Below are 22,355 nucleotides of genomic sequence, written 5' to 3' on the forward strand. Positions count from 1 at the left end.
GACTCCCCCTCTTCTAAAAAGCTACGTGGTGACCCACTGCCACTCTTCCAGAGGCCATATCTTCTGTGGTTGTACCTTTAAAGGATGGGCCATTCCATCCTGAGCTCCAACCAACCCTACATATTCTAATGAGTCATTTCACAGTCCAGGCCTCCGTTTTACCATCCAAGCCAACTCTTACGTCCAAGCCTTTGCAGAGAGACCATTTCCATGTGCAGTAACAGTACAGCCTCATGTGCCTGCCAGCCTGGTCCCTATCCCCTGGGCCTTTAGGGTCCCCAGCAGTGACCCCCTCATTTCACCTAGGTCCCAGAACCTATCCAGGCCACAGGAATAGCCTCAGCTTTTCACATTCTACAAAAGCTGCAAAAGACACCTTAAACCCCGGCTTTCTGAGGGCTACCGGTGTCCTCACTCCCAGCCACCTTTCCTCCCTCTGACCCGCTCATTTTCCCGCCAATTTGTTAACTAATCAAGTCCCCCTTTACTAAAGTGACTCATTCGCTATGGCAAAACCACATTCTTTTGGAAGATTCATTTTGGATTTTTAGACCCCCAAATACATTCCTTCTTTTGAGGGAGAAAATTGCCTCTCACTCTACTAAAACGACGCTGGATTTTGAGCATGAAAAATGGCTTAACCGATATTGCAGCAACCGTTCCCCTACAGTCTCCAGATGAGGGAACTGGCGGGTAACTGCCACCGGCCGTACCCAGACTCATCATTCATTGGACTACTGATCTGTCAATCACTTCTGCTGGGCCAATGAGCAGCACTGCCTCACAGGAAACAGATTGGAGGGCAGGCAAGTGGTTTCCCTGGCTGTTAGAGCCTATGGAGATCACCCTGTTCCTTTCACATGCTGCCCTGGCTGCTGGGAGCTGTGGAACGTGAGCAAGCAGGTAGTGGGGAGGGGGCAGTCAAGTCTGCCTAGACCTACATGCAGGTTCGGGCCCTTGGAAGAAGAAGGGAAACAAGCTTAGCCTCAACTGAATGCTGGGGTTTAGTAATAGTGATAGCATTAGAGAGGCTGCACTGGCTAGATTCTGCCCCACCCCTGGCATTGCCTCATGGTGTGACCTAGGGTCAGTCTCCCTGTGGTCCTGGTCCTCAGCTGCTTTGTAAAAAAGAGTTGGTTGGTTCTCCATGATCTCTCAAATCCTTTTTTCTTTTTTATGTGTTGGAAGGCAAATTGCTTCAAGAAAGGGAGAGCCTGTCCTAACCACAGTCCAGTTAATTGAACATGAGGGAAGGCAGTGGGTCAGAGGTGAAGAAGCACTTCCACGATCCAGAGCCAAGGGACTACTCAAAAGGAATGAAGGAGGGATGCCCTCCAGGCTAGGGATACTTTTCGGCCCTGGCACAGGAAGTGGGGGGGGGGGGGCGTGAATCAGGGTCCGTGGCAGTTGCTTACTACAAGGTTCTCTGAGTGTGGACTCAAAAGAAAGGACGTATTTTTGTCTAGCATCTACTCAAGCAGGGTTGGGGATGAATCTAAAGGAGATTGAAGAATGTCCCCTAACCCCGACCCCGTGTATGGGTTGTTTTGTTTCTTTCCTGCAGTTCCCATAATCGGTCCTTTTGAAAACTTCCCACTGGCCATATCGAACAAGCATCTGTACCCACAATAAGAGTGAGTTCCCTGCATTTGCCATCTTTTCTCAACTAACACCACCTATAGAAGCTGACAATGACCGTTGGGCTTTTCCAGTGGATGCCGGAACCCATTTCTTGCAGCCCTGGGGGGGGGGGGGGGAAGGCAGAATAACTGGCAGCAGGAGGTGAGTGTGGGTAAGGAAAGTAGAACTCCTCCTTCAGCCAGCCTCCTCACTCCTCTTCTTGTCCCCAGATCCTTCTGTCCAGCCTTTGCCTCCTCCCACCTGCTGACTCTAATCCACTCCGCTTTCCACCTTTCACTCCCTCCCCTAGAAACTCAGGAGGTCTTAAGGCATGTTTCAGGAAGCGCTGTTCCCTGGCATGGGCTCTCCATTGTCTGTTCCACTGAGAAGCGGTTGGCTTCCAGAAAGTTTGAGAAATTGCTTTTCAGCAAGAGGGCAGGCACCCCAGTCAGTTTAGGGTGATAGTCTCTAGTGAGTACAGTTGGCAAAGCCATTTCTCTGCCCCACAGGGTGTGAGTACTTGACATTGGCCCTTGTGAGTTAGAAATTGTTAGCTATGGAGGTGTAATAAGTTTGTCCAGACCCAAAGTAACTCTTGCTGCTTAAGCTTCTACCAAAAAGGTTTCTACTTGTCAAACCATCGGTCTCCCCACAGAGGGTGTCTCATTTTCCCTCTGTCTCATTTTTCTTGTTTTTACTCTGTTATCCTTACTGTCTCTTCTCTTGTGTCTTTCTTTCTGGCTTGATCTTTTTTCCCCTTTTGTTTTCTGAGGCTAAACAGGAACCTGGAGAAGATGTGGGGATGGTGGTAATCCAAAGAAGGAGCCTTAACTTGAGCACCTGTCTTAGGAGGCAGACCCCCCTACCCTAGTGGGAGTGAATGTTGCCCTGCAACCTGGGTGCTCAGATGCTCTCTTAGGCACCACCTTGGTTTCAGATGTGTCCTCCAGACCTACCACAGATGGATGTCCCACACTCTAACCCAATATCCCCTAGGATTAGAACCCTGAACTCCTTTCTCCCATGCCCACCGCGTGGCAGGCCCATACAGAAGCAAAACATGGTCACTTTTAGACTCTGGCATACTGAGGCCAGGCCCTGACCCTGTCGGCCTCACCTTCCTGCCAGTTGATTACTCAATAAAAATATTGTTAAATAGAATTCTTGTGTCTAAATACCATTTCAGTATTTATTGTTTCAAAATATACCATTAAATTGCATTTTCCCCTCCTTCTCCTCCTCTTCCCCCATATCTTCCTGGGACCGAAATGATAGGGACAGGTCGAGAGTGAAGGGAAAGTTGGGGAAAGCATGACTGTGTCAATTTCTCAGTAGAGAGGAACCATGAACTGTGCTACACGCTCATGGGCAGAGGCCCCTGCTCCCCTAACAGAAGATGGTTTCACTGAGCACAGGACACAGCACTCGGGTAGGGGGACATATCCCCTGCTTTGTAGGACATCACGTAACAAAGATTTACAGGTAAGAAGGATCATTGTGTTACTTGTAATAGTAAAAACCCTAACGTAGTTACATTTCAGTTGGTCCTTAGAGTCAACTATTAAGCAGCTGTTAAAAGCGCATCTGAAAACATTTTTTTCAGAGTGCCTGGGTGGTTCAGTCAGTTGAGTGTCCAACTTCTTCTCAGGTCATGATCTCACAGTTTGTGAGTTCAAGCTCTGCTGTCAGTGCAGAGTCTGCTTCTGATCCTCTGTCCCCCTCTCTCTCTGCCCCTGCTTCCTGCTCATGCTGTCTCTTTTTCGAAAATAAACAAACAAAAAAGAAAACATTTTTTCATGACAAGAGGAAAAAGGGAATTCTGAAACTGTATGTGCACTATGTTCATAATTTATATAAAGCATCTGTGTGCGTAGAACTGATCACAAGGATAAATACCAAAAATTCCTGAAAAGGTGGAAATTATGGCTGAATTTTTACTTTGTTATACTTTTCTTGTTTTCTACAATGAACATGTATTATAATCAGAAGAAAAAAAACGCAAAAGTAGTTGGCTCTGCTCGGTCGTAAATGAAGAAAGGATTGGCACTGAGCCATTGAGGAAGCCGATAAGGCTGGTGGTCCCCGCCATGACACCTTGGGCCAGTGGGAACGGAAGTTCCTAATGGGAGCCAGGATCCTACAATCCTGCAGGTTCGCAGGAAGACACAGATTTAGATCTGGTGGAGGACAAGACAAGAGGCATTCTACCTTATCTCATCCCCCTTCACTCTTCCTTTCTCTTACCCTTTCTCTGTGCCGCAATGATAAACACTCCATGCTTAAAGCCCAAAGATGCGGGTTCAGATCCCAACCCTGACACTTCCCAGCTGGGTAACTGGGCAAGCTCTTCAATCCTCCAGAACCTGAGCCCATTAATCAAACAAAGGTCACTTGTACCTCCAGAGCCTTTGCCATTGCTTTTCCCTGTTTCTGGAACACCGTGCCCCCAGATCTTCATGTTTTGTTTCCTGCTGGCTTTTGGGTCTCCACAAAAATGGCATCCCCTCAGAGAGGTCCCCCTCAGTCACTTTCCATAACATTTTTTCTCTTTTATTTTCTCTGAGCACCTAATTAAACTTACATATTTGTTTTATTGCTTATTGCCTCCAAGAAATTAAATTCCTTGGGAGCAGGAATCTTGTCTTGAGTGCTGCCGTGTCACCATTGCCTGACATTAAATGAGCCAAGTACCAGGCGATACATTTGCACTGTTTTCTTACTTAATCTTCCTAAGTACCTCATGTGGTTCACATAGGAGGGAGAGGTTAAGAACAGAGAAGTGAAGTACAAGGAGTAAGTGGCAGAGCCAGAATTAGAACTAATTCCGGAAGACTTTCCACTTCACTACGCTTCCCTCCCATGCAGCCAGCGTGGGGCCTGTTTTGGAGAGAAAGGGTTGGCACAGTTCAAGGGCAGGGAGCATCAAGAGCCAAGTCTCTGCGTCCAGAAAGTTCGAAATAATGAAAAAGACTGACGTGGGTATGGTCATGGGGAGTAATGGGAGTACATGGTGGAAAGAGCCCGATAGGGGCTTGGTTGCAATTCAGGAGCTCGAGGCTGTTTCACGAAGGACCTGAGTAACACACAGTCTCTTTCGTTCACTCCATAAATAGGAATCGAACACCTCCTGTGGGCTTTAAGAGATTCAGAGCATCCCTGGAATGGGCAGTCCCCCATCCTTAACTGAACACCTACTGTGAGCTCTGCATGGCTCAGGACCCATCTAGGCCGGGCAGTTCTTGTCCTTGCCTTCTCGGTGTCTGGGGTACTGCCTCAAGCCCACTGGGTGTCTGGTTAGCAGGGGTTACCTGCCCTGAGCAGAGACAGATGGGAGATTTCAGTCATCATTAAAGCTTTATTGACCAGCACGGCTGGAATTTCCCAGAGAGAGGAATTAATCTTGCTACCGACTGAGAGCAGACATCCTGCTGGGAGTAGTTACATAAATTCTGTTGCTCAAATTAATTAGGATTGTGATTCATTTGTTTAATGAGGAAGAATCTGATGGTGGCAAGAGGCAAGCCGTCGAGGCCTCGCAGAACCCAGGCCATCCTGGGTGACCCTGTGGCAGGTGGGGGGACTGGCCCAGTAGGAACAGAGATCTGACACGGTGGAAGGAGGTGGTCGATCAGTAAGAGGAATAAACCGAGGCAGGCAGAGACAGCCAATCAGAATACGGTGCTGGTTTAGAAGGGGGGTCAGAGGCTCTGGGGCCTCCCAAAGTTCATGCCGCGCCGGCTCCTGGGCATGGAAGGGCTTCTCCGTGGCATCCAGTCTTCCACCCTCCTCTTTTGTCCAAGCTGTGGAGAAAAAATGCTAACAGCTGAAATCACGTCAGCGGCGCTCCGGGGACCCATCCAGCCATTTCCTCCCATCCCCCTAAATGTCAGATTATATTATTCACAGGAGGAAGGATTGTTTCAATAAAGCACAGACCTATTGCCTGAAGCATATAGAAATCTTTTTCTCTTACTCCCACCCCTACTTAGAAAGGGACCTCCCCCCCCCCCCCTTCTACCCGGAATGCCCCTACTGCCTGTTGAAGGTAAATCCCCAAACCTCACCGGCATCCTTCACTCTTGCTGTGAGGCCCCTCCTGGCCTGGGCCTTCCCTTGCATAAGGCCTAGGTCTCAGCTGCAGAAATACAGTGAGAGGGTGGTGGCCGGGCCAGGGTGACAGCAGTGCAGGTGGAAAGAGGCAGGACCTCTGTGCAACTCCAAAGGGCATCTCACATTCTGGTCGAGGTGGATGGTGCCCTTTGGACTAGAACAGAAATGGTGTTTCCTGAAGGTGTGCTTCCTGGTGACCCTGGAGAAAAGTGACCAGAGTCAGGAGATGGTTTGAGGGAGAGTCAAAAGGACCTGTTGCACAGACCGGGAGAAGAAAGGAGAAGAATGTAACCCTTAGGACTTCCTCACTCATGCCTGCGTCTACAGAAGTCCCTCTGGAGCCTTGTTCTCTTTTTAGGCGCCCCATCCCTTATTACAACTGACCAGGAAAGCACAGCCTGGATGATCCACGAGGCGGTGCCACGGGGTTTTCCACAAAGCAGGAACACGGTTAAGAGCATGTGTTTGGCTCCCCAGGAAGTGTTGCCCTCTTCCCAGGTGAGGCTGAGATGCTCTTCCTGGAGCTCCATCAGTCCACCTTACTTAGAGAATGGGTAGCCACAAAGGAAAACTATCTAGGAGCCCAAGGGGTGAAAACTTGCGACTGAGGAAAAGTCTTGTGAGCTCTCTCGGTATCAGTGCCCTCGTCCTTGGGAGGCGCCTGTCTCCTGCTCTGGGAGAACAAGAGCTTCTGTGTTTGCACCCTGCAGACTGTCCCCTCTTCAACAGACATAGAGACCTTTTTAAAATGTAAGTCAGATCTGGGGCACCTGGGTGGCTCAGTCGGCTAAGCGTCCACCTCTTGATTCCAGTTCAGGTCATGATCTCGTGGTTTGTGAGATCAAGCCCCCCATCCGGCTCTGTGCTGACAGTGCAGAGCCTGCTTGGGATTCTCTCTCTCTCTCTCTCTCTCTTTCTTCCCCTCCCCCCACTCATGTGCTCTCTCTCTCTCTCTCTCCCAAAATAAACATTTTTTTAAAAATGTAAGTCAGATCTTGTCATTTCCCATGTTTTCCCTCCAAAGGCTTTCCAACACATTCAGAATTTACTTTTTTTTAATGTTTATTTTGGGGGGGGGGAGGGGCACATGCAAGCCGGGGAGGGGCAGACAGGGAGACAATGGATCTGAAGTGGGTTCTGCACTGACAACACAGAGCCTGATGTGGGGCTCAGACTCACAAACGGCAAGATCGTGACCTGAGCCGAAGTCGGAAGCTCAACCACCTGAGCCATCCAGGCACCCCCGACACATTCATAATTAAAAACAAAAAATATGGCTAAGAAGGTCCACACGCTCTAGCCCCTGCCTTGACCTCACGGTCTACAGCACCCCTCCCTCCCTCCACAAGGCCTTTGCACTGGCTGGTACCTTTCCCTGAAACGTTCCTCCCCGGCTGTTTGCGTGGGTGGGAAACTTAGCCTCTCTCTCTCTGTTTATGTGTCCCCTTGGAGAGCCCTTCCCTGGCTACCCAATCGAAAACAGCCCAGGCTCCCTGCATTGCCCTGCCTTCTTTTTCATCACAATACCTTCTACCATTTGCCCTTTCACCAGTTTGTTCTCTGCCTTCCCCAACTTGGTTTGAAGCCTACAGACCAGGTATCTTCCCCACTGCATCAATCAGGGTCCAGTTAAGAAAACAGGAATTGTGCTAGATACTTCAATGGTGATAATTCACCGAAAGACATCAGTTAAAGACCTATAAGAAGGAGAGAAAATGTAAAGGGAGCACCGAGGAGGTAGCAACCACAAGAAACAGTGGGATTATGGGATTCCAGGAGCTCGGAGGAGGAGCCTGCAGAGTTGAGGCCCCGCCCCTCTAGCAAGGCACCGACCAGCTGCTGCCACCAGGACAAAGGGCCAATGCGAGGGCAATCCTGATGGGATCCAGCTGCCAAACGAGGATGGGGCAGGTCCCTACTTCGGCCTCTTGCCTTCCGCCTCCCTCTAGTGCCACTGCTGGCAGAAAACGGAAGCCCCACGACAAAGGAGAAAGGGTTCGTAGGGTCCCCACCCAGTGTCACACAGCAGAGTGTAACAGGTAGATTTGGAGCTGGGAGGCAATAGCTCAATGACTAGAACACCTGTCTTGTACACTCCCTAACGCCCATGCCAGAGGAGTGCTTGGCTTATAGCAGGCACTCAACATTGTTGAATGGATGAATGAATGATGGATGATGTACCACATAGGGAATTAGTAGCTGGGGGTGCAGATATGACGGGCAGACTTTGATCACACTCTAATAAGAGAGACAGACACCATTTATGGTTCAGGATAAGTGTAATAGCAGAAACACCCTCAATGGGCTAGAAGCACAGGGATGGGGCCCTGCTCACACTGGCCATCAGGGAAGACCTCCAGGGGGAGGGGGACGACCATGCTTCAGTTGGATGCTCGAGAGCAAAGAGGATTTGTGAGGCACTGAGGATTTGTGAGGGACACTGAGGACCAACGATGTAAGGATGCAGGTTGCTTCGGGTCTGGGAACAGCTCGTGCAAAAGCAGAGAGCTTGGCAAGAGTGACTCAAGAAGTTCCCTGTGGCCAGAACATCCATGGGCAGTGGTGGTGGCCGAGCCTGGAGCATTCCAGTCCAGGTCATGAAGGCCTCGTATGTTACTCAAAGGAGGTTGGGCTTGGCCTCAAGGCACAGAAGTGCCAGTCAAGGTTCATGAGCCGTGAGTGACATATGTGACCCGAGGAGTGTGATTTCACAGGCATGAGAATGAAGGCTGGAGGCCAGCTGGAGAAAGACCTGAGCCACAAGGATGGGCACCCATCTAACTGCCCACAGTGGGTGCAGGGCAGTGCACATAGCTTACACTGCAATGAAGCTGCTGCATGAAGATGAGAAGCATATGATGGGGATCTGAGCTGAGGCCCTGGTTGCTGAGACTGGAGGAAGAGAAGGAAAAGCTTTAGAGGAGCTGGGATGCCTCAGCCTGGGCGCCCCCCACACACACACCCCCATCACAGGAGAACCCACGTTGAGGGGCCCTGAGAGTCAGCCAGATCCTAGCATCTTCCCCCTCACGAGCCCATCAGATTTTGGAGTTGGATGGGGCCTTGAGAGGCTGCGTCAGTGTCCCTGCAGGAAACGGATCCTAACTCAAATGGGTCACCTGAAGAGACTTTAGTGAGGAGGGACTACTTACAGAGAGATGGGCAGGATGAAAGAACGCAGGAAGGGGTGCTAGAGACTCCTGAGGCTGCAAACAGCTCCCCTCTCCCCTCCCACCCTCCAATCTCCTCTGCCAGTGGCCAGACCAGACTGGAGCCAACTGGCAAGGGCGCCCATTGATTTGTTTCACAGGGGTCAACTTCCTGAGGCACAGAGCAGGTCAAAGAAGGGGAGACCCTACATCAGAAGGGACAAACAGAGAATAACAGCCTGATCGGTCTCAGTTTCCACCCTACTGTTCTTCCCACAGGAACAGAGAGAGGAGGCAACTTGGCCAAGATCAGGTAGCAAGTGAGGAAAAGGCCCCTCTCCTTTGGGGTCTGGGTTCGTTGCCGACTGGGCCTGCACTGAAGACAGCCAAGTGAGGACAGCCCATCATCCTGGAGCTGCTGCCGCAAATCCAAATTAACCAGAGGAAGGCAGCAGGCAGCACCAGGGAGGATGAGCACCTAAGGGCCGGCCATGCACCCTCCATGTCCAGAAGGTAATAGACACCTGCTTCCTTGTCTCTTTGTGCCTGCCCCCTGGCCCCCGTTTTCCTCTCTTGAGTCCTCCCCAGGTGTGGGGACAGGAACACAGCCCTGGGATTGGCAGGGACAAGGGGAGGAGACTGTGCTTTTCTGGTAGCCAGCCTTGCTCATCGATTCCCTAGAGCTGCTCACTGATCCAGCACAAGATGGTTTAATTGAAGTCATTACAATAAATGGTGCAGAAAAGCAACACCCTTAGTCTGCCAGGAGCCTCAGAGAAGCAGGGGAGGGCACTGGGAAACCCAGCGGAAGCAGCTGAAGTTAGCTCACAGTTGCTGTGGTGGAAAAGGGACTGGGCTGAGAAAGCAGGTAGTCCTGGGTTCAAATCCTGACTGGGTCGCTAGCAAGCTGTGCACCCTTAGTAAAGTTCGTTTATCTTCCTGAGCTGCTGTGTTCCTGTCTCCAGGAAACCTTCCCTCCTTCATCCCCCATTTCTCCTTCCCCCACACACCGTTAGCATTTGCTAACTTTGACACTGATTTGGCTTCCAGCACTCTCTGTCTGCTTAGCAATCTTTTCCTTCCGTAGTTTGTCTTCTCATCTAGATAACAAGCAGGAACTGTATCTTCTCTTTCTCACCCTCATGTGCCTATCACATGCCTAACATTGTAATTGTACCCAGCGGGGTGGGGGAGGGGAGGGGAGTGGCAAGGTGGAGTGAGGGGCAGAGATTCAGAACCCAGGGGTGGGCACAGAAAGAATGCAGCAGGCACTGGTAGATGACAATCTACCCTGAGCTCCCTTCCCAGATAATTGGAACGATGCAGCCATTATATTCGTACACCTTTGGCATGAGACACAGCCCCCTCTGTGCCCAGGCCCAGCTGGCTCTCTGCTCGGCATCATGAACTACTATCTGATTCAGTAGCAGAGGACAGAGGATCCAGGTCATGAAATCATCAAATTCTAGCATCAAAAGACAAAATCATGCAGCAAAAGTGATATCTTGGTACTTCCAAGTCTAAATCCTAAGGAGCCTTGCAGCTTCCACGTGGGGTGTCTTGGAACACCTGATCTTGGAATGTTCCCTCTCAGAACTCAGACATCACACCATGAGAAGCCCAAACCACGTGGAGAAGCCAGGTCGAGGTACTCCATTTGCCAGGGCCAGCCGAGTTCCCAGCTCATAGCATCAACTGCGAGCCCTGAGAGGGTGCCATCTTGGACATCCAGCCGCATGGAGCCTGCAGGTGACTCCAGCTCTAACCACTACCTGATGCAACCACTTGAGAAATCCCAAGAAAGAATCTCCCAGATGAGCCCAGTCAGCCCGTGGAACTGTAAGAAATAACAACACATTCTTATTTTATGCTTCTAAAAATATATTTGTAAATAAATCTTACAGAACTGTCATTTTACTAGAGCTCAGAGATTCCATGTGATGTATCCAAGGTCGCACAATGAGGCAGAGCCCGGTGCGTTTGACTGTGGGCACCCTATCGCCACCACCAGAGAAGATAAAGAGAAGTGAGCTATCCAGGGCAGGAGTGAAGAGGGAGAGAGGAAAAGAGTTGGATTTTATAGAAAATGTCTCAAGTTAATTCTGTTTAGGAAAAAAATTATTTCTTGAATGTGTATGATTTTTTTTTTAATTTTCAATGAGCATCTCACAACTTCTAAGAGTTTACAGAGTTAATGGCCCTGAATTTCAACCTTGGGTTGGTTTTATTTTTCCTTCCCCCTTGAGATAATTAGCCATGAGCTTAGCTGAGTACATTTGTCATGTCGGTTAGACAATGGCTTCAAAGGAAGGGAAAGGGCTCAGAAAAGAAGGCCAAGCGACAAAGCAAAACCTCCTAGGGAAATATTCACATTTCTTGAATGATCTGTCATCAAAACTGCGTGCACAGGTGGGAGGGCACGAGCGAGCATCAGGGCAAACTTTACCAGGTGGGCCTCTGCACCCACTAGTGCTTTGAGTTGATCTGAACCAAACCCATCCCCAGGGCAAAAGCAACGCCCCTTTCCCATCTCACTACCCTCTGTTTGGCTAACCCACAGGCCCAAAGGAAAATGTTAGATTGGCCTTTCATTTTCAGTGCCCTCAATTTAAGTAATTTTTTTTTTTTTTTACATCCTGTGCTGCTCAATATCGTGCAATGGAGGATTCACGGAAGATGCACGTCATTGTCAGCAAAGCACCAAGCCATCTGGCCTTCGTTTTACCTTTGAGTTGATGTGAAATTTCCAGCTTCACATTTGGACAGTCCTTGATCTGAGCACCAGAGCCCCAGAGGTGATTGGGAGCATCACTGTGAGAAGCCACCATTTTTTGGACACCAACTACGATCCACAGTGTCCCAAGGGCTTTATTTATTTTAATCTTGTGTTTAATCTTCCAGTTTAATCTTGTGTTTAATCTCATGTTTAATCTTCCAGTAACCCTATGAGGGCAGGACTAATACCTCATTTTAAGGATCAGAAAATTTAGTCTCAAAAAGAAATGCATGCCAAATTGCAGAGCTGCAATTCAAACCTAGGTCTGCCCAATTCCTAGGATCTGCTCTTTCCTGTATACCAATTCGATCAGTTATATATTGCTACAATAACATCGTGAAACAATCACGAAACCTCAGCGGTATACGATAATAAGCACCTATTGCTTACCCATCTGGGATGGTTAGCTAAGTGGTTCTGCTGATTATGGCAAGGCTCACTAATATGCCTACACTTTAGTTGGCCTTTGAGTGATGGAGGCTGTCTCAGCTGGGACAGTTGGGGCCACTCAGCTCCACTCCACATGTCGCTCATTCTCCATTAGGCCAGCCCAGGCATGTCCCCATGGCAGTGGCAGAGTACAAGAAAGAAAGCAAACCAGACTGATGGCACAAGTACTTTTCAAGCTTTTTCTTACATCACATTTGCCTTTATCCCATGGGCCTGAGCAAGGTACATTGCCAAGCCCAGAGTCAGAGAAGATGAACATTGCAGATGACGTGGCAAAAGGTGGGGTGCAGGGAAAGATAAAGATTTGTGACCACTTCTGCAATCTATCCACTAACCTTGGGCAAGTTAGAGCCCCCTCTTAAAGCCTCTGTTCCTGCATTTTTTTAAATGTTTATTTATTTATTTTGAGAGAGACAGAGAGCAGGAGAGGGGCAGAGAGAGAGGGAGACAGAGAATCCCAAGCAGGCTCCTCACTTGTCAGCACAGAGCCCGACACAGGGCTCGAACTTGAGAACTGTGGGATCATGACCTGTGCCAAAATCAAGAGTCGGACACTTAGCCAACTGAGCCACCCATACACCCCAATATTTTATTTTTAAGTAATCTCTACACCTAACATGGGGCTTGAGCTCACAACCCCGAAATCGAGTCGGACGCTCAACTGATTGAGCCACCCAGGCACCCCTGTTCCTGCAGTTTTTTAATGGGGTTATATCCACTTTGTGGGATGGCTCAGAGCATTCAGTAAAATAATTTCTATGAAATACTAACAAAGTCAAAAGTATTCTTTCTCCTGATGTATATCATGTATAGCAGCCTGGGGGTGCATGTACACATTATGAGAGGTACGTGAAAAACTCGGTTTCTATTTCCAGGATCCAAAGGGTTTACGCAAGTCTCAGAGGTGAGACAGCCCAATCACTGAGACAACAAACAAGAATTGTGAAGAAGGGAATAAATCAAGGGAAAAAAAGAAAACAATAAGTAAATGATGTAATTAAAGTTACTGTTGAAGAAACTATCAAGGAGAGAATGAGTCAGCGACAAGTTTAAGCGATGAATCAGGCACAATGTCATGTTTCTAGAATTCTTGTCTATTTCAAGAAAGCCTGATGTCCCAGTTAAAAGAGCACCTTGAGCCTGTAGCAACAACATCTGGAAGGAAACACGCTTGTAATTTTAATTTCTCCTCTGCATCACCACTAACGACAGGGGCAATGCCGAGTGCTGGGCACAGAGTAGGCGCTCCATAAAATCCCATGTGGGAGGGACCCATAACTGCATCATCTCTTCAGATGTATTCAAGGAGATTTCAAATTACTTTTGCAAAACAGCTCCCCGTACAATATGCCATTTGCTTGCTAAAACAAGGCTGTGGATCCCGTGCGGGATGGTATTAATTGCTCTGTTCAACGAATGAGGAGACCAAGGCTTGTGTGGCCCTCTGATTGGTGACGAGGCTGGGATTCGAATGCAGCCCTCCAACGTGCTCTCTCCCAAACTAACCAAGAACCATATTCCTGCTATTGGTAACTGAGTTCAGGGTTTTTTTAATCTGTAAGAAACGACATCGACATTTCATTGAATGCTCATAAGCATGGCGGCTCGTGTCATCTTCACCCCAGACTTCGAGGTTGGAATATGAAGGATTCCATTTTACAGATAAGGGAAACTTGGAGCCCAGAGACTGAACCCACCTGCCAGAGGCTTCATAGCCCATAAATGGTGAGATGATTCACACTCAGGTATGTGCAACACCCCAACCCCCCTGACCCCCCCCCACACACCATGTTCCACACTGCCTTTGTATTTTTTCAAATTGGGCTGTCACCTGCATTGAAGCCTGGAGAATTAAAAACAATTGTATGCATAAACCTGCACACACACACACACACACACACTTTTGCCTCAGTTATTCAGAGAGCACGTTTTCTGATCTGTATTTTCCACTTCAGTTTTCTGATCTGTATTTTCCACTTCAGTTTGCCTACCTGGCCTCTGCCTCTACAAACACAACTCAAGGCAGAGGGGCAAGTGATATTGGTTCAGGAAACCTAAGCTGTGACCCTGAGCTGCTGACAGAATGTCTGATATTTATAGCAACTCAGAGTCAAGTACCAAGGAAAGAGTGTTCTGGATTGTTGCAGATGTCCTCAGGGGGAAAGAAAACATCTCTGTGAAAAATTGTGTGGGATGCTTAACTGATGGAACATCCAACATGAAAGGACAACTCAGTGGGTTTGCATCCCAGTTAAAAAATAATAATAATAAAAGGACGGCCCAGCCAGTCTCTGTGGATAACATTCTTCAAACACTTAGGATGTAGCCATGGGAGAGACCACATCACCAGTTGAATTTATAAACTGCCATTCTACACTTTAATTTATTTATGCATTTATATATTGATTTAGATCTGTCCCAGTCCACAAAGAATTTGACACTGATTGTTTAATTGTGAAAACTATGGTAGATTGATTATGTTAATGGCCAAGATTTTCTACGCCTCCCTGTATCCTTACCCCTGGGTAGTGTCCTCCACATCGACTCTGGCCCTAAGATGTGCTTTGGCTAATGAAACAGCAGCAAACTTGTTGCAAGCACAACTTGAAAATCATGCTGGTCCTGGCCCAGATTAGCAGAACGGCCCGCAGACCCACAAGAAAGAACAGACTGTTGTTTAAAGCCATTGGGTTTGGAGCAATTTGTTACACAGCAGTCACTAACTGATATGGAGACTAAAAAGAAACACCATTAATTAATCAACAAGCTTATATTGAGTAGCCATGCTCAGTTCTTGTCGTAGGTTCTGGGATATACAAAAAAAAAACACATAAGACATGGTTCCTACCTGCTTGGAGACTCATATTTATTTCTGGAAAGACAAAATAAAAATACCAGCAAGATCTGCTTAAACCATGTGGAAATCGCTTATATCTTATTCTGTCTACAGGGCCAAGCTCAAATGCCACCTTCCTTTCGTAACATTTCCTTCCCCATCTCCTTGCCAAGCTGAACTATTAAGTTCTGCCTCCGCTGGGATACTGCAGACTTTTGTTTAAAGCTCTCTCGTGATGCTTTTCATGTTACATTTGGGGTTATAGTTGGATGGGAATACGTCCATTGTGCCCACTGATTATAAAGCTGGGTCTTGCTTATTGTTCTATGGGCCTCCAACACCAGGTATCATGACTTACATGAATATAAGGAATCTTGGAAAATGTTAAATGAATGAATGTTACAGGTTGGGGGCGCCTGGGTGGCTCAGTCGGTTAAGTGTCTGCTCTTGATTTCAGCTCAGATCATGATCTCGTGGTTCGTGGGATGGAACCCGGAGTCGGGCTCTGTGCTGACATTGCAGAGCCTGCTTGGGGTTCTCTCTCTCATTCTCTCTCTCTCTCCTTCTGCTCCTCCCTGCTCTCTGTCTCTTTCAAAATAAATAAACTCTAAAAAAATGAATGAATGTTGTAAGAGTTCAGCATGAGGGAAAACTCGAATAGAAGTGTGATAGTCAAAGGGACGATCATACGGGAAGAAGGAGCTGAGGTTCTCAGCTGGAGCCCACAATAAGAGCTCACAGTAAGAACTCATGGAATCCACAGTCAGAATTCTGGGGACCTGGGAACCTGGATAAGGAAAAATTACATCTCTGTGTTTACTAATCTCTAAGTGAAACTTAGCATTGCCTTCCATTATAAACATGGGCTACACAACACAGAAGTAGATGTAACAGATATTTTCCTATCATATCTACTATTGCAGACATCTCAAAGTATCACTTATGTTCATCACTGCTTTGAAATTATAGTGGTTATTTAATACGTTAGCAAAGAATCAGAGTATTGCTATATCACAAATTGTTGCTTTAATATTTTAATAACCATGTCACAATCAGTTTCCTTCATAATCCTTTTTATGTATTTAAAATCATATTTTTTGAGAAGGAGTCTATAGTTTACATCAGATCGCCAAGGGGTCCATGACACAAAAGTGACTGGGACCTCCTCCCTACCTTGGAGAATAGGTAGATTGTACCTACGTAAATGGAACAGAAGTAGATAGACGTCCCAAGGAGATGACCCACATAAAAGAAGGTAGGGTAGGGATGAATGTGAGATGAGAGGCAGGGAAGGATATGCATCCCCTCCCCATTCTTGAGGAGACAGTCTCCTTGGCAAGATTAAGTAAAAAGGCAGGGACTTTGTTAGCATAATAATGCATCAGAGAAAGTGAGAGAATAACTGATTTGTCTTAGACATGCTCTAAGAATTTGGAGAATTTAAATTCTTAAGGATCTAACACCTCCCCTGTAGGGTGGAGCCAGGACTAAGGACAGAGCTGAACTCTGAACATCAAACCTCACAGAACCACTTCCCCCCCCCCCCCCCCACACACACACACACACACACGCATCTCTATTCCAGTAAATGCCAAGAAGAGGCCACGTGCTTGTCCCTCAGGGACAGAGCCTCTGTACAGCGATGAGGCCACACACTGTCTGTGACTCGGTTTGGGGGACTGGTAAACTTCGTCATTGGGACAAGATGCTTTGCGACATCCTTGGGCTCCGAGGGAATATGTAATTGGCCCATTAAGACTTGTAGAAAAAAGCAGCTGTGTTGGTGTGCCCTCCCAGATGTTATTATAGGCATTATTATACGCATTACAGAGGAGTGACCACATGTTTGGGGACAGTGTGGAGGCCTCCCTGATTAGATCAGAGGGCTGGCTTAAGAAGTAAAGCTGAAGGGGGCAGTTGGCAGGGAGGAATGAAGAAGAGAGAAGCAGAGAATGACACTAGGATTTCAAGAGCCTCTGACTCAGACAAGGAAGTGAGAAGGTGGGACAGATGGGAGGGTCTGTCTTAGAGGTGACATCCCAGGGAAAATGTCCAGGAGGCCACTGGAGATTCAAGAGTAGAACTCCAGGGAGGGACTGGAATGGAAAGGGGAGAGCTAAGGGAACAACCCACATACATACAGGTGATCATTAGTCCGGAGAATAAAGGCCATAGAGTAACAGGACTGGATGTTAGGGAATGATCACTGAATCAAGAGTAACGATAAAGATATCTTACTAAGTAAATAAGGGGACTCCTTCCTTGTTCCTAGCCCAGGTAGGAGAATGTTTGGAGAAGGGGGGGTTAAACATAGAAGGAACTTGCGGCAGCTCTCTCACTGTGGCCAGTGGGAGGAGCTTGGGGGTTTCTGAGCCAGCAGTTCCCACGGAGGGAAGGGAGGGATGGATGGAGGCCCACTGCCTGCTGAGTGGGTGGGTGGAGCCAAGAGGGAGGCCAGAGACTGTTGGAGCCAAGGAAACGAAGAGGGAAGCTAGGACACATGCAGGGCAACAGCATCGAATTAAGTTTCTTTCTTCCTAGATGATCCAGAATTTCATTAGGGAAAGAGCGAAACTTCAAATCCAGGGTATTTAAAGGTCATGTGAAAATCATGGAAACCTCAACTTGAATCTGTTCCCACCTAAATAATTTTTGTTTAGAAATCAGACAAAACCACTGAATCCATCTCAGCACAGCTCCCAAAATGGAATGACTCAAATGTCCCTGAAAACGCGTACTCTGAACCGCTCTGCTGATACATGGTCTGTCCACCCAGCCCAGTGTCCAGGGCGTGTAACGCAATGGCTGGAGTTTCCTGGAGGTTCTGTAAGGACAGGAATTCAGGAAGTGGGGTCAAGGAAAAAGCCACTGTCCCTGAATATCCTGCAGCTTATGAAAACCAACCACCATTCAGCCAGCACCTACTGTGCGCTAGGCACTTTGCTTATATTTCCTAATCCTTAAGAACAAGTATTTTTTGTCTCCATTATTCTCCCCACTGTTCAGATGGGAAAACCAAGGTTCAGGGAGGTGAAGTAACTTGCCTCAAACTCACAGCAAGCGAATGGTGAAGATAGTGTTGGGGCCCAGATGTATCTATCTCTATTCCCCCTCCCCCTACTGTTTTTACTTTTAAGCAATCTCTACATCCAACGTGGGGCTCCAACTCATGACCCTGAGTTGAAGAGCCGTGCATTCTACTGACTGAGCCAAACAGGCACCTCGATGGGTCTGTGTCTAAATCCCAATCAGTTCCCATCCAGCCTGTGACCTTGACCAACCCCACCCCACCCCCAGAAGTGAAAGAAAAAAAAATGTGTCATTACCATCTGAGACAGCCAATGAAAGACAAACCTTTCTTACTGTTAGTGTGGCTTCCCTAGTTTACCCTCTTCAAACGTTTTTCTTTTTTTTTTTTTTTTAATTCTTCTGAACTTAACCAATGTATTTGAAAGAATTAATTCACTTACTCTTCAAGAATCCTTTCCAAGCCACTGCTATATGTCAGTGCTGGAGACACAAGCTCTAATGCTCAAGCGGCTCCCAGAGGGAAGAGGCTAAAAAGACTTACAGAGGAATAACAGAAATAACAGGAACCAAACCTGTTTTTCCACATTGTTTTGTTTCAATCAAAGTATTACTTATAAATCTTTGGAAAAGCCAAATAAGTGTAAGAAAGACTTACAAGTAAATTAGCAACCCCCACCCCACCCCATCTTCCTCACCTTCTTCTCTTGAAAGCTGTTTCTTCTTTACCACTCCATTTGTAAATAACACTATTCTTAGATAGCTTGAGTCATCATCTTAAACATCCATCGACGTCTTAATGTGGTAGACAAGAAGTTTTTCTTCCGTTCCCTCTTCCCCTCCCCCAATCCTCCCCAAATACTTACATCTTTTTTTTTTTTTTTTTTCAATTCTTATTCTACATTTCCACAATTATGACCATGAATCTAGATTTTATTCCTCGGTCAAGTAGTCGACTATGACCCTGCTTCTTTTCTTTTTTGTTTTTCCTGTTAATCACTACCTCAGTTTTCATCAACTTAGGTTTGTTTTTTTAAAAACAATTGACTAAAACTTTCCATGCCCTCAGTATAATTTTCCACATGACCAAACCTGTTGGATAATTTGTCAGTCCCATTTATTTTCCCCGGGGACAAACTCCCTCCCCGCCTAGAGCCTTCTGACTTCCTGCTGATCGGGTCTGGTTGCTCTCTGGCAAAGCTGTCCTCCCAATATTCCTTTAGCCATTACCCAAGGAGTTCCCTTTCTTCCTGTCTCCTGTGCTGAGGTCTCCATTTCTGCACCCCACACCTTCTTCATTTGCTCCTGTTTTTTTTTTTTTTTTTTTTAATTTTTTTTTAACGTTTATTTATTCTTGAGACAGAGAGAGGCAGAGCATGAACGGGGGAGGGTCAGAGAGAGAGGGAGACACAGAATCCGAAACAGGCTCCAGGCTCTGAGCCATCAGCCCAGAGCCCGACGCGGGGCCCGAACCCACGAACTGCGAGATCATGACCCAAGCCAAAGTCAGACGCTCAAACGAATGAGCCACCCAGGCGCCCCTGCTCCCTGGTTTTAATTGAGTACATCCTTCAGTAGTTTTGTAAGAGAAGGTACACAGGAGGGTAAGTTATTTTCAGACACTCTATGTCCAGAAAGGTCTTTATTTCACCCCCATATCTAAATGATAGTCTGAGTTGTATAAAATGCTAGGAAGACAAACACTTCCAGTCAGAATTTTTCAAGGCACTGGTTCCACCGTCTTTAAACTTTCAACGTTGCTATTGAGAAGTTTGAAGGCATTGTTGTTCCCAATCCTTCCTGTGCAGGGCAGGGACCAGGGTGAGGTGAGTGAAGCACTGGCTTCCAGAGGAAAATTTAAGGGAGCATCAAATTTCAGGAGCACCAAAAATGTGATGATCAAGGTATATTTAGTGCATATTTTTAAAAATCAAACTTAATGCAAAAAAAAATCCTGATGAACAAAATATCAGTCTTAAATAAACACAGAAACCTCGCTTGCTTCACCCAAATCCCAATCCTGCTGGATCTTGACTTTATTTTAAATTTTGCTATTTTGTTCATCATTAATTATTCTGTATTTTTTTTAAGGAGTGCATTTAATTTTTTTAGTCTTGATTACTATTTTTGGTGCCCTCTTAAAATTTGCACACAAGGCAAGCAGCTCGCATACTTCATTCTAATCCCATTTCCTCTCCAGAACCTTTGAATAACCACTCTTGATCTCTGCATTTGGAACATAAGGAGCTTGGATGTGGCATTTTTTTTTTTCATTCAGTTAAGTTGGATACTCAGTGGACCTTACCATCTGGAAACTCGTGTCCTTTGATTCTGGAAAGTTTTCTTATATTATTTCTTCGACAATTTCATTCCCTCCTTTCTCTATTTCTAGAACTCCTGTTGGGGCGCCTGGGTGGCGCAGTCGGTTAAGCGTCCGACTTCAGCCAGGTCACGATCTCGCGGTCCGTGAGTTCGAGCCCCGCGTCGGGCTCTGGGCTGATGGCTCAGAGCCTGGAGCCTGTTTCCGATTCTGTGTCTCCCTCTCTCTCTGCCCCTCCCCCGTTCTTGCTCTGTCTCTCTCTGTCCCAAAAATGAATAAACGTTGAAAAAAAAAATTAAAAAAAAAAAAACAAAAAAAAAAAACTAGAACTCCTGTTAGCTGAATGTTAGCCCCCAGGATTGATCCCCCAAGTTCTTATGCTTCCTCTCTAGCCCATCTCTATATATTTCCAGAGAAAGTTTTTTGACTTCATCTTCCAACTCGATATTTTTTAAAATTTTGTTATCAGAGTTTTGACTTCTTTTTTTTTTTTTAACATTTATTCATTTTTGAGAGGCAGAGCACAAGCGGGGGAAGGGCAGAGACAGAGGGAGACACAGAATCCAAAGCAGGCTCCAGGCTCCGAGTTGTCAGCACAGAGCCCGACTTGGGGCTAGAACCCATGAACTGTGAGATCGCGACCTGAGCCGAAGTCGGAGGCTCAACTGACCTAGCCACCCAGGCACCCCAGAGAGTTTTGAGTTCTAAGAGAGTTCTTTTCTTGCTCTCTGATCCTTCCTTTTAATTCCATTCCATTAATTTTCCATGGATGCAGCATGTTCTTTTATCTCCCTAAAGATATTAATTATGGTTTCTTTGACCTTATGTCCTGCTCACTACATAATCTCCATTTCTTTTTGGTTCATGTTTCCTCAGGGAAAAATGAGGGAAAGCTTCCCTCATATCAGTGATCTTTGGCTGTGTGTTCACATTTAAAAGTATAACACCAAAAGGCCAATCAGAGAATTTAAGTGCTTGAATTTGATATGTTGGTGGGATAAGCTCTATCCTATGACATTCGATTGCTCCCACAAGCTTATCTGCTGTAGTCCCCTAAATATAAGCATCTATTGGTCATTTCTTTGGGGCTGTTTAGTGCCTCCAAGAAAATATTCTTCTCTCTGCTTAGCGGGGGGAGGGGATGGAGTACAAATATAAGCCTGATTCTGGTGCTCTGTAGTTGGGTGGAGGATAGGACTAGGAGTCTCTCAGTTTTTCTGTAGACCCAATTCCCCTGGTTTTGGTAGGACTACTCACCCTTTCCCCTTATAAATCTTTTTTTATAAGATTTAACAGACTTTCAAAACTAACCCCTTGTTGTCAGCTCCTATTTCTATCCCACTTTCTGTGGCACTTGGTACCTCTAATTCATAACCCTCTTTGGGCTACTGTACAAGAAATCAGCTTCCTTTCCCTACCCATAAATTCAGAGCTTTGATCTTCCACCTCTCTGCTAAGTCATTTATCCTTCCACTAGCAGCTTTCCCCTGCATGTATTAAGATTTGGGAGTATAGTTCCCTCAAAGACAGAATTTAGCCTTTTGTTCCTCTTCTCCTGGTGGTTTCTGTACAGATTTTAGGAGGAAAATGGAGTGGAAACCTCTTTGTTCCACATCTTGAAAAGTCTTGAGCTAAATCTCAAAGGTGGACAGAAGCTGACCAGGCAGGTAAGGCAGGGAAGAGTATTCCTGGCAGAGAGAACTGCGTGTTCATAGGCAAGAAGAATAAAGAAAACTGCTTACAATGTTGCATGGCTGGAAGCAAGGTTCAGGGGAGAAGAGGCTGGGTGGGCGCTGAGGAAGTGAAGGACTCGAGTATGCCAAGAATTTTGTCTTTGATCTGGGAGCAAATGGGGAGCATGAGGCAGAGGAGTCACATGACCAGATTTGCCACTCAGGGAGCAGCATAGCGGATGTGGTGAGGAAGTGGGGCCGACACACCTGAGAGGAGGGAAACTCACTGGGGAATAGGACAGTGGTTTCCACGTGAGAAATGGCAAAGAGATAAACTCAAGGCCGTCACCATGTAAGGGGGAATAAACATGAAAACTACTCAAAGACAGAATCA

General features: G+C 46.8%; 2 long non-coding RNA genes across 4 annotated transcripts; one reads left to right on the forward strand and one right to left on the reverse strand.

The window, feature by feature from the left end:
* Positions 1-794: 794 nt before the first annotated feature.
* Positions 795-11,013, forward strand: LOC123601644. Of its 3 annotated transcripts, XR_006714225.1 has the most exons (4): positions 818-947; positions 1,565-1,782; positions 9,159-9,392; positions 10,474-11,013. It is a non-coding gene; the product is annotated as an uncharacterized LOC123601644 (long non-coding RNA). The 3 variants fall into 3 exon arrangements; XR_006714223.1 differs by lacking the exons at positions 9,159-9,392; positions 10,474-11,013 and adding an exon at positions 2,402-2,781 and having other exon boundaries at positions 795-891; XR_006714224.1 differs by lacking the exons at positions 9,159-9,392; positions 10,474-11,013 and adding an exon at positions 2,402-2,781 and having other exon boundaries at positions 819-947.
* Positions 4,962-19,262, reverse strand: LOC123601645. The gene is made up of 3 exons (XR_006714226.1): positions 18,667-19,262; positions 5,685-5,929; positions 4,962-5,420 (listed from the first exon to the last, which is right to left on the reverse strand). It is a non-coding gene; the product is annotated as an uncharacterized LOC123601645 (long non-coding RNA).
* Between the last annotated feature and the right edge of the window lie 3,093 nt (positions 19,263-22,355).

Source organism: Leopardus geoffroyi, chromosome D1 (genome assembly GCF_018350155.1).
Source record: "Leopardus geoffroyi isolate Oge1 chromosome D1, O.geoffroyi_Oge1_pat1.0, whole genome shotgun sequence".
Lineage (NCBI taxonomy): Eukaryota > Metazoa > Chordata > Mammalia > Carnivora > Felidae > Leopardus > Leopardus geoffroyi.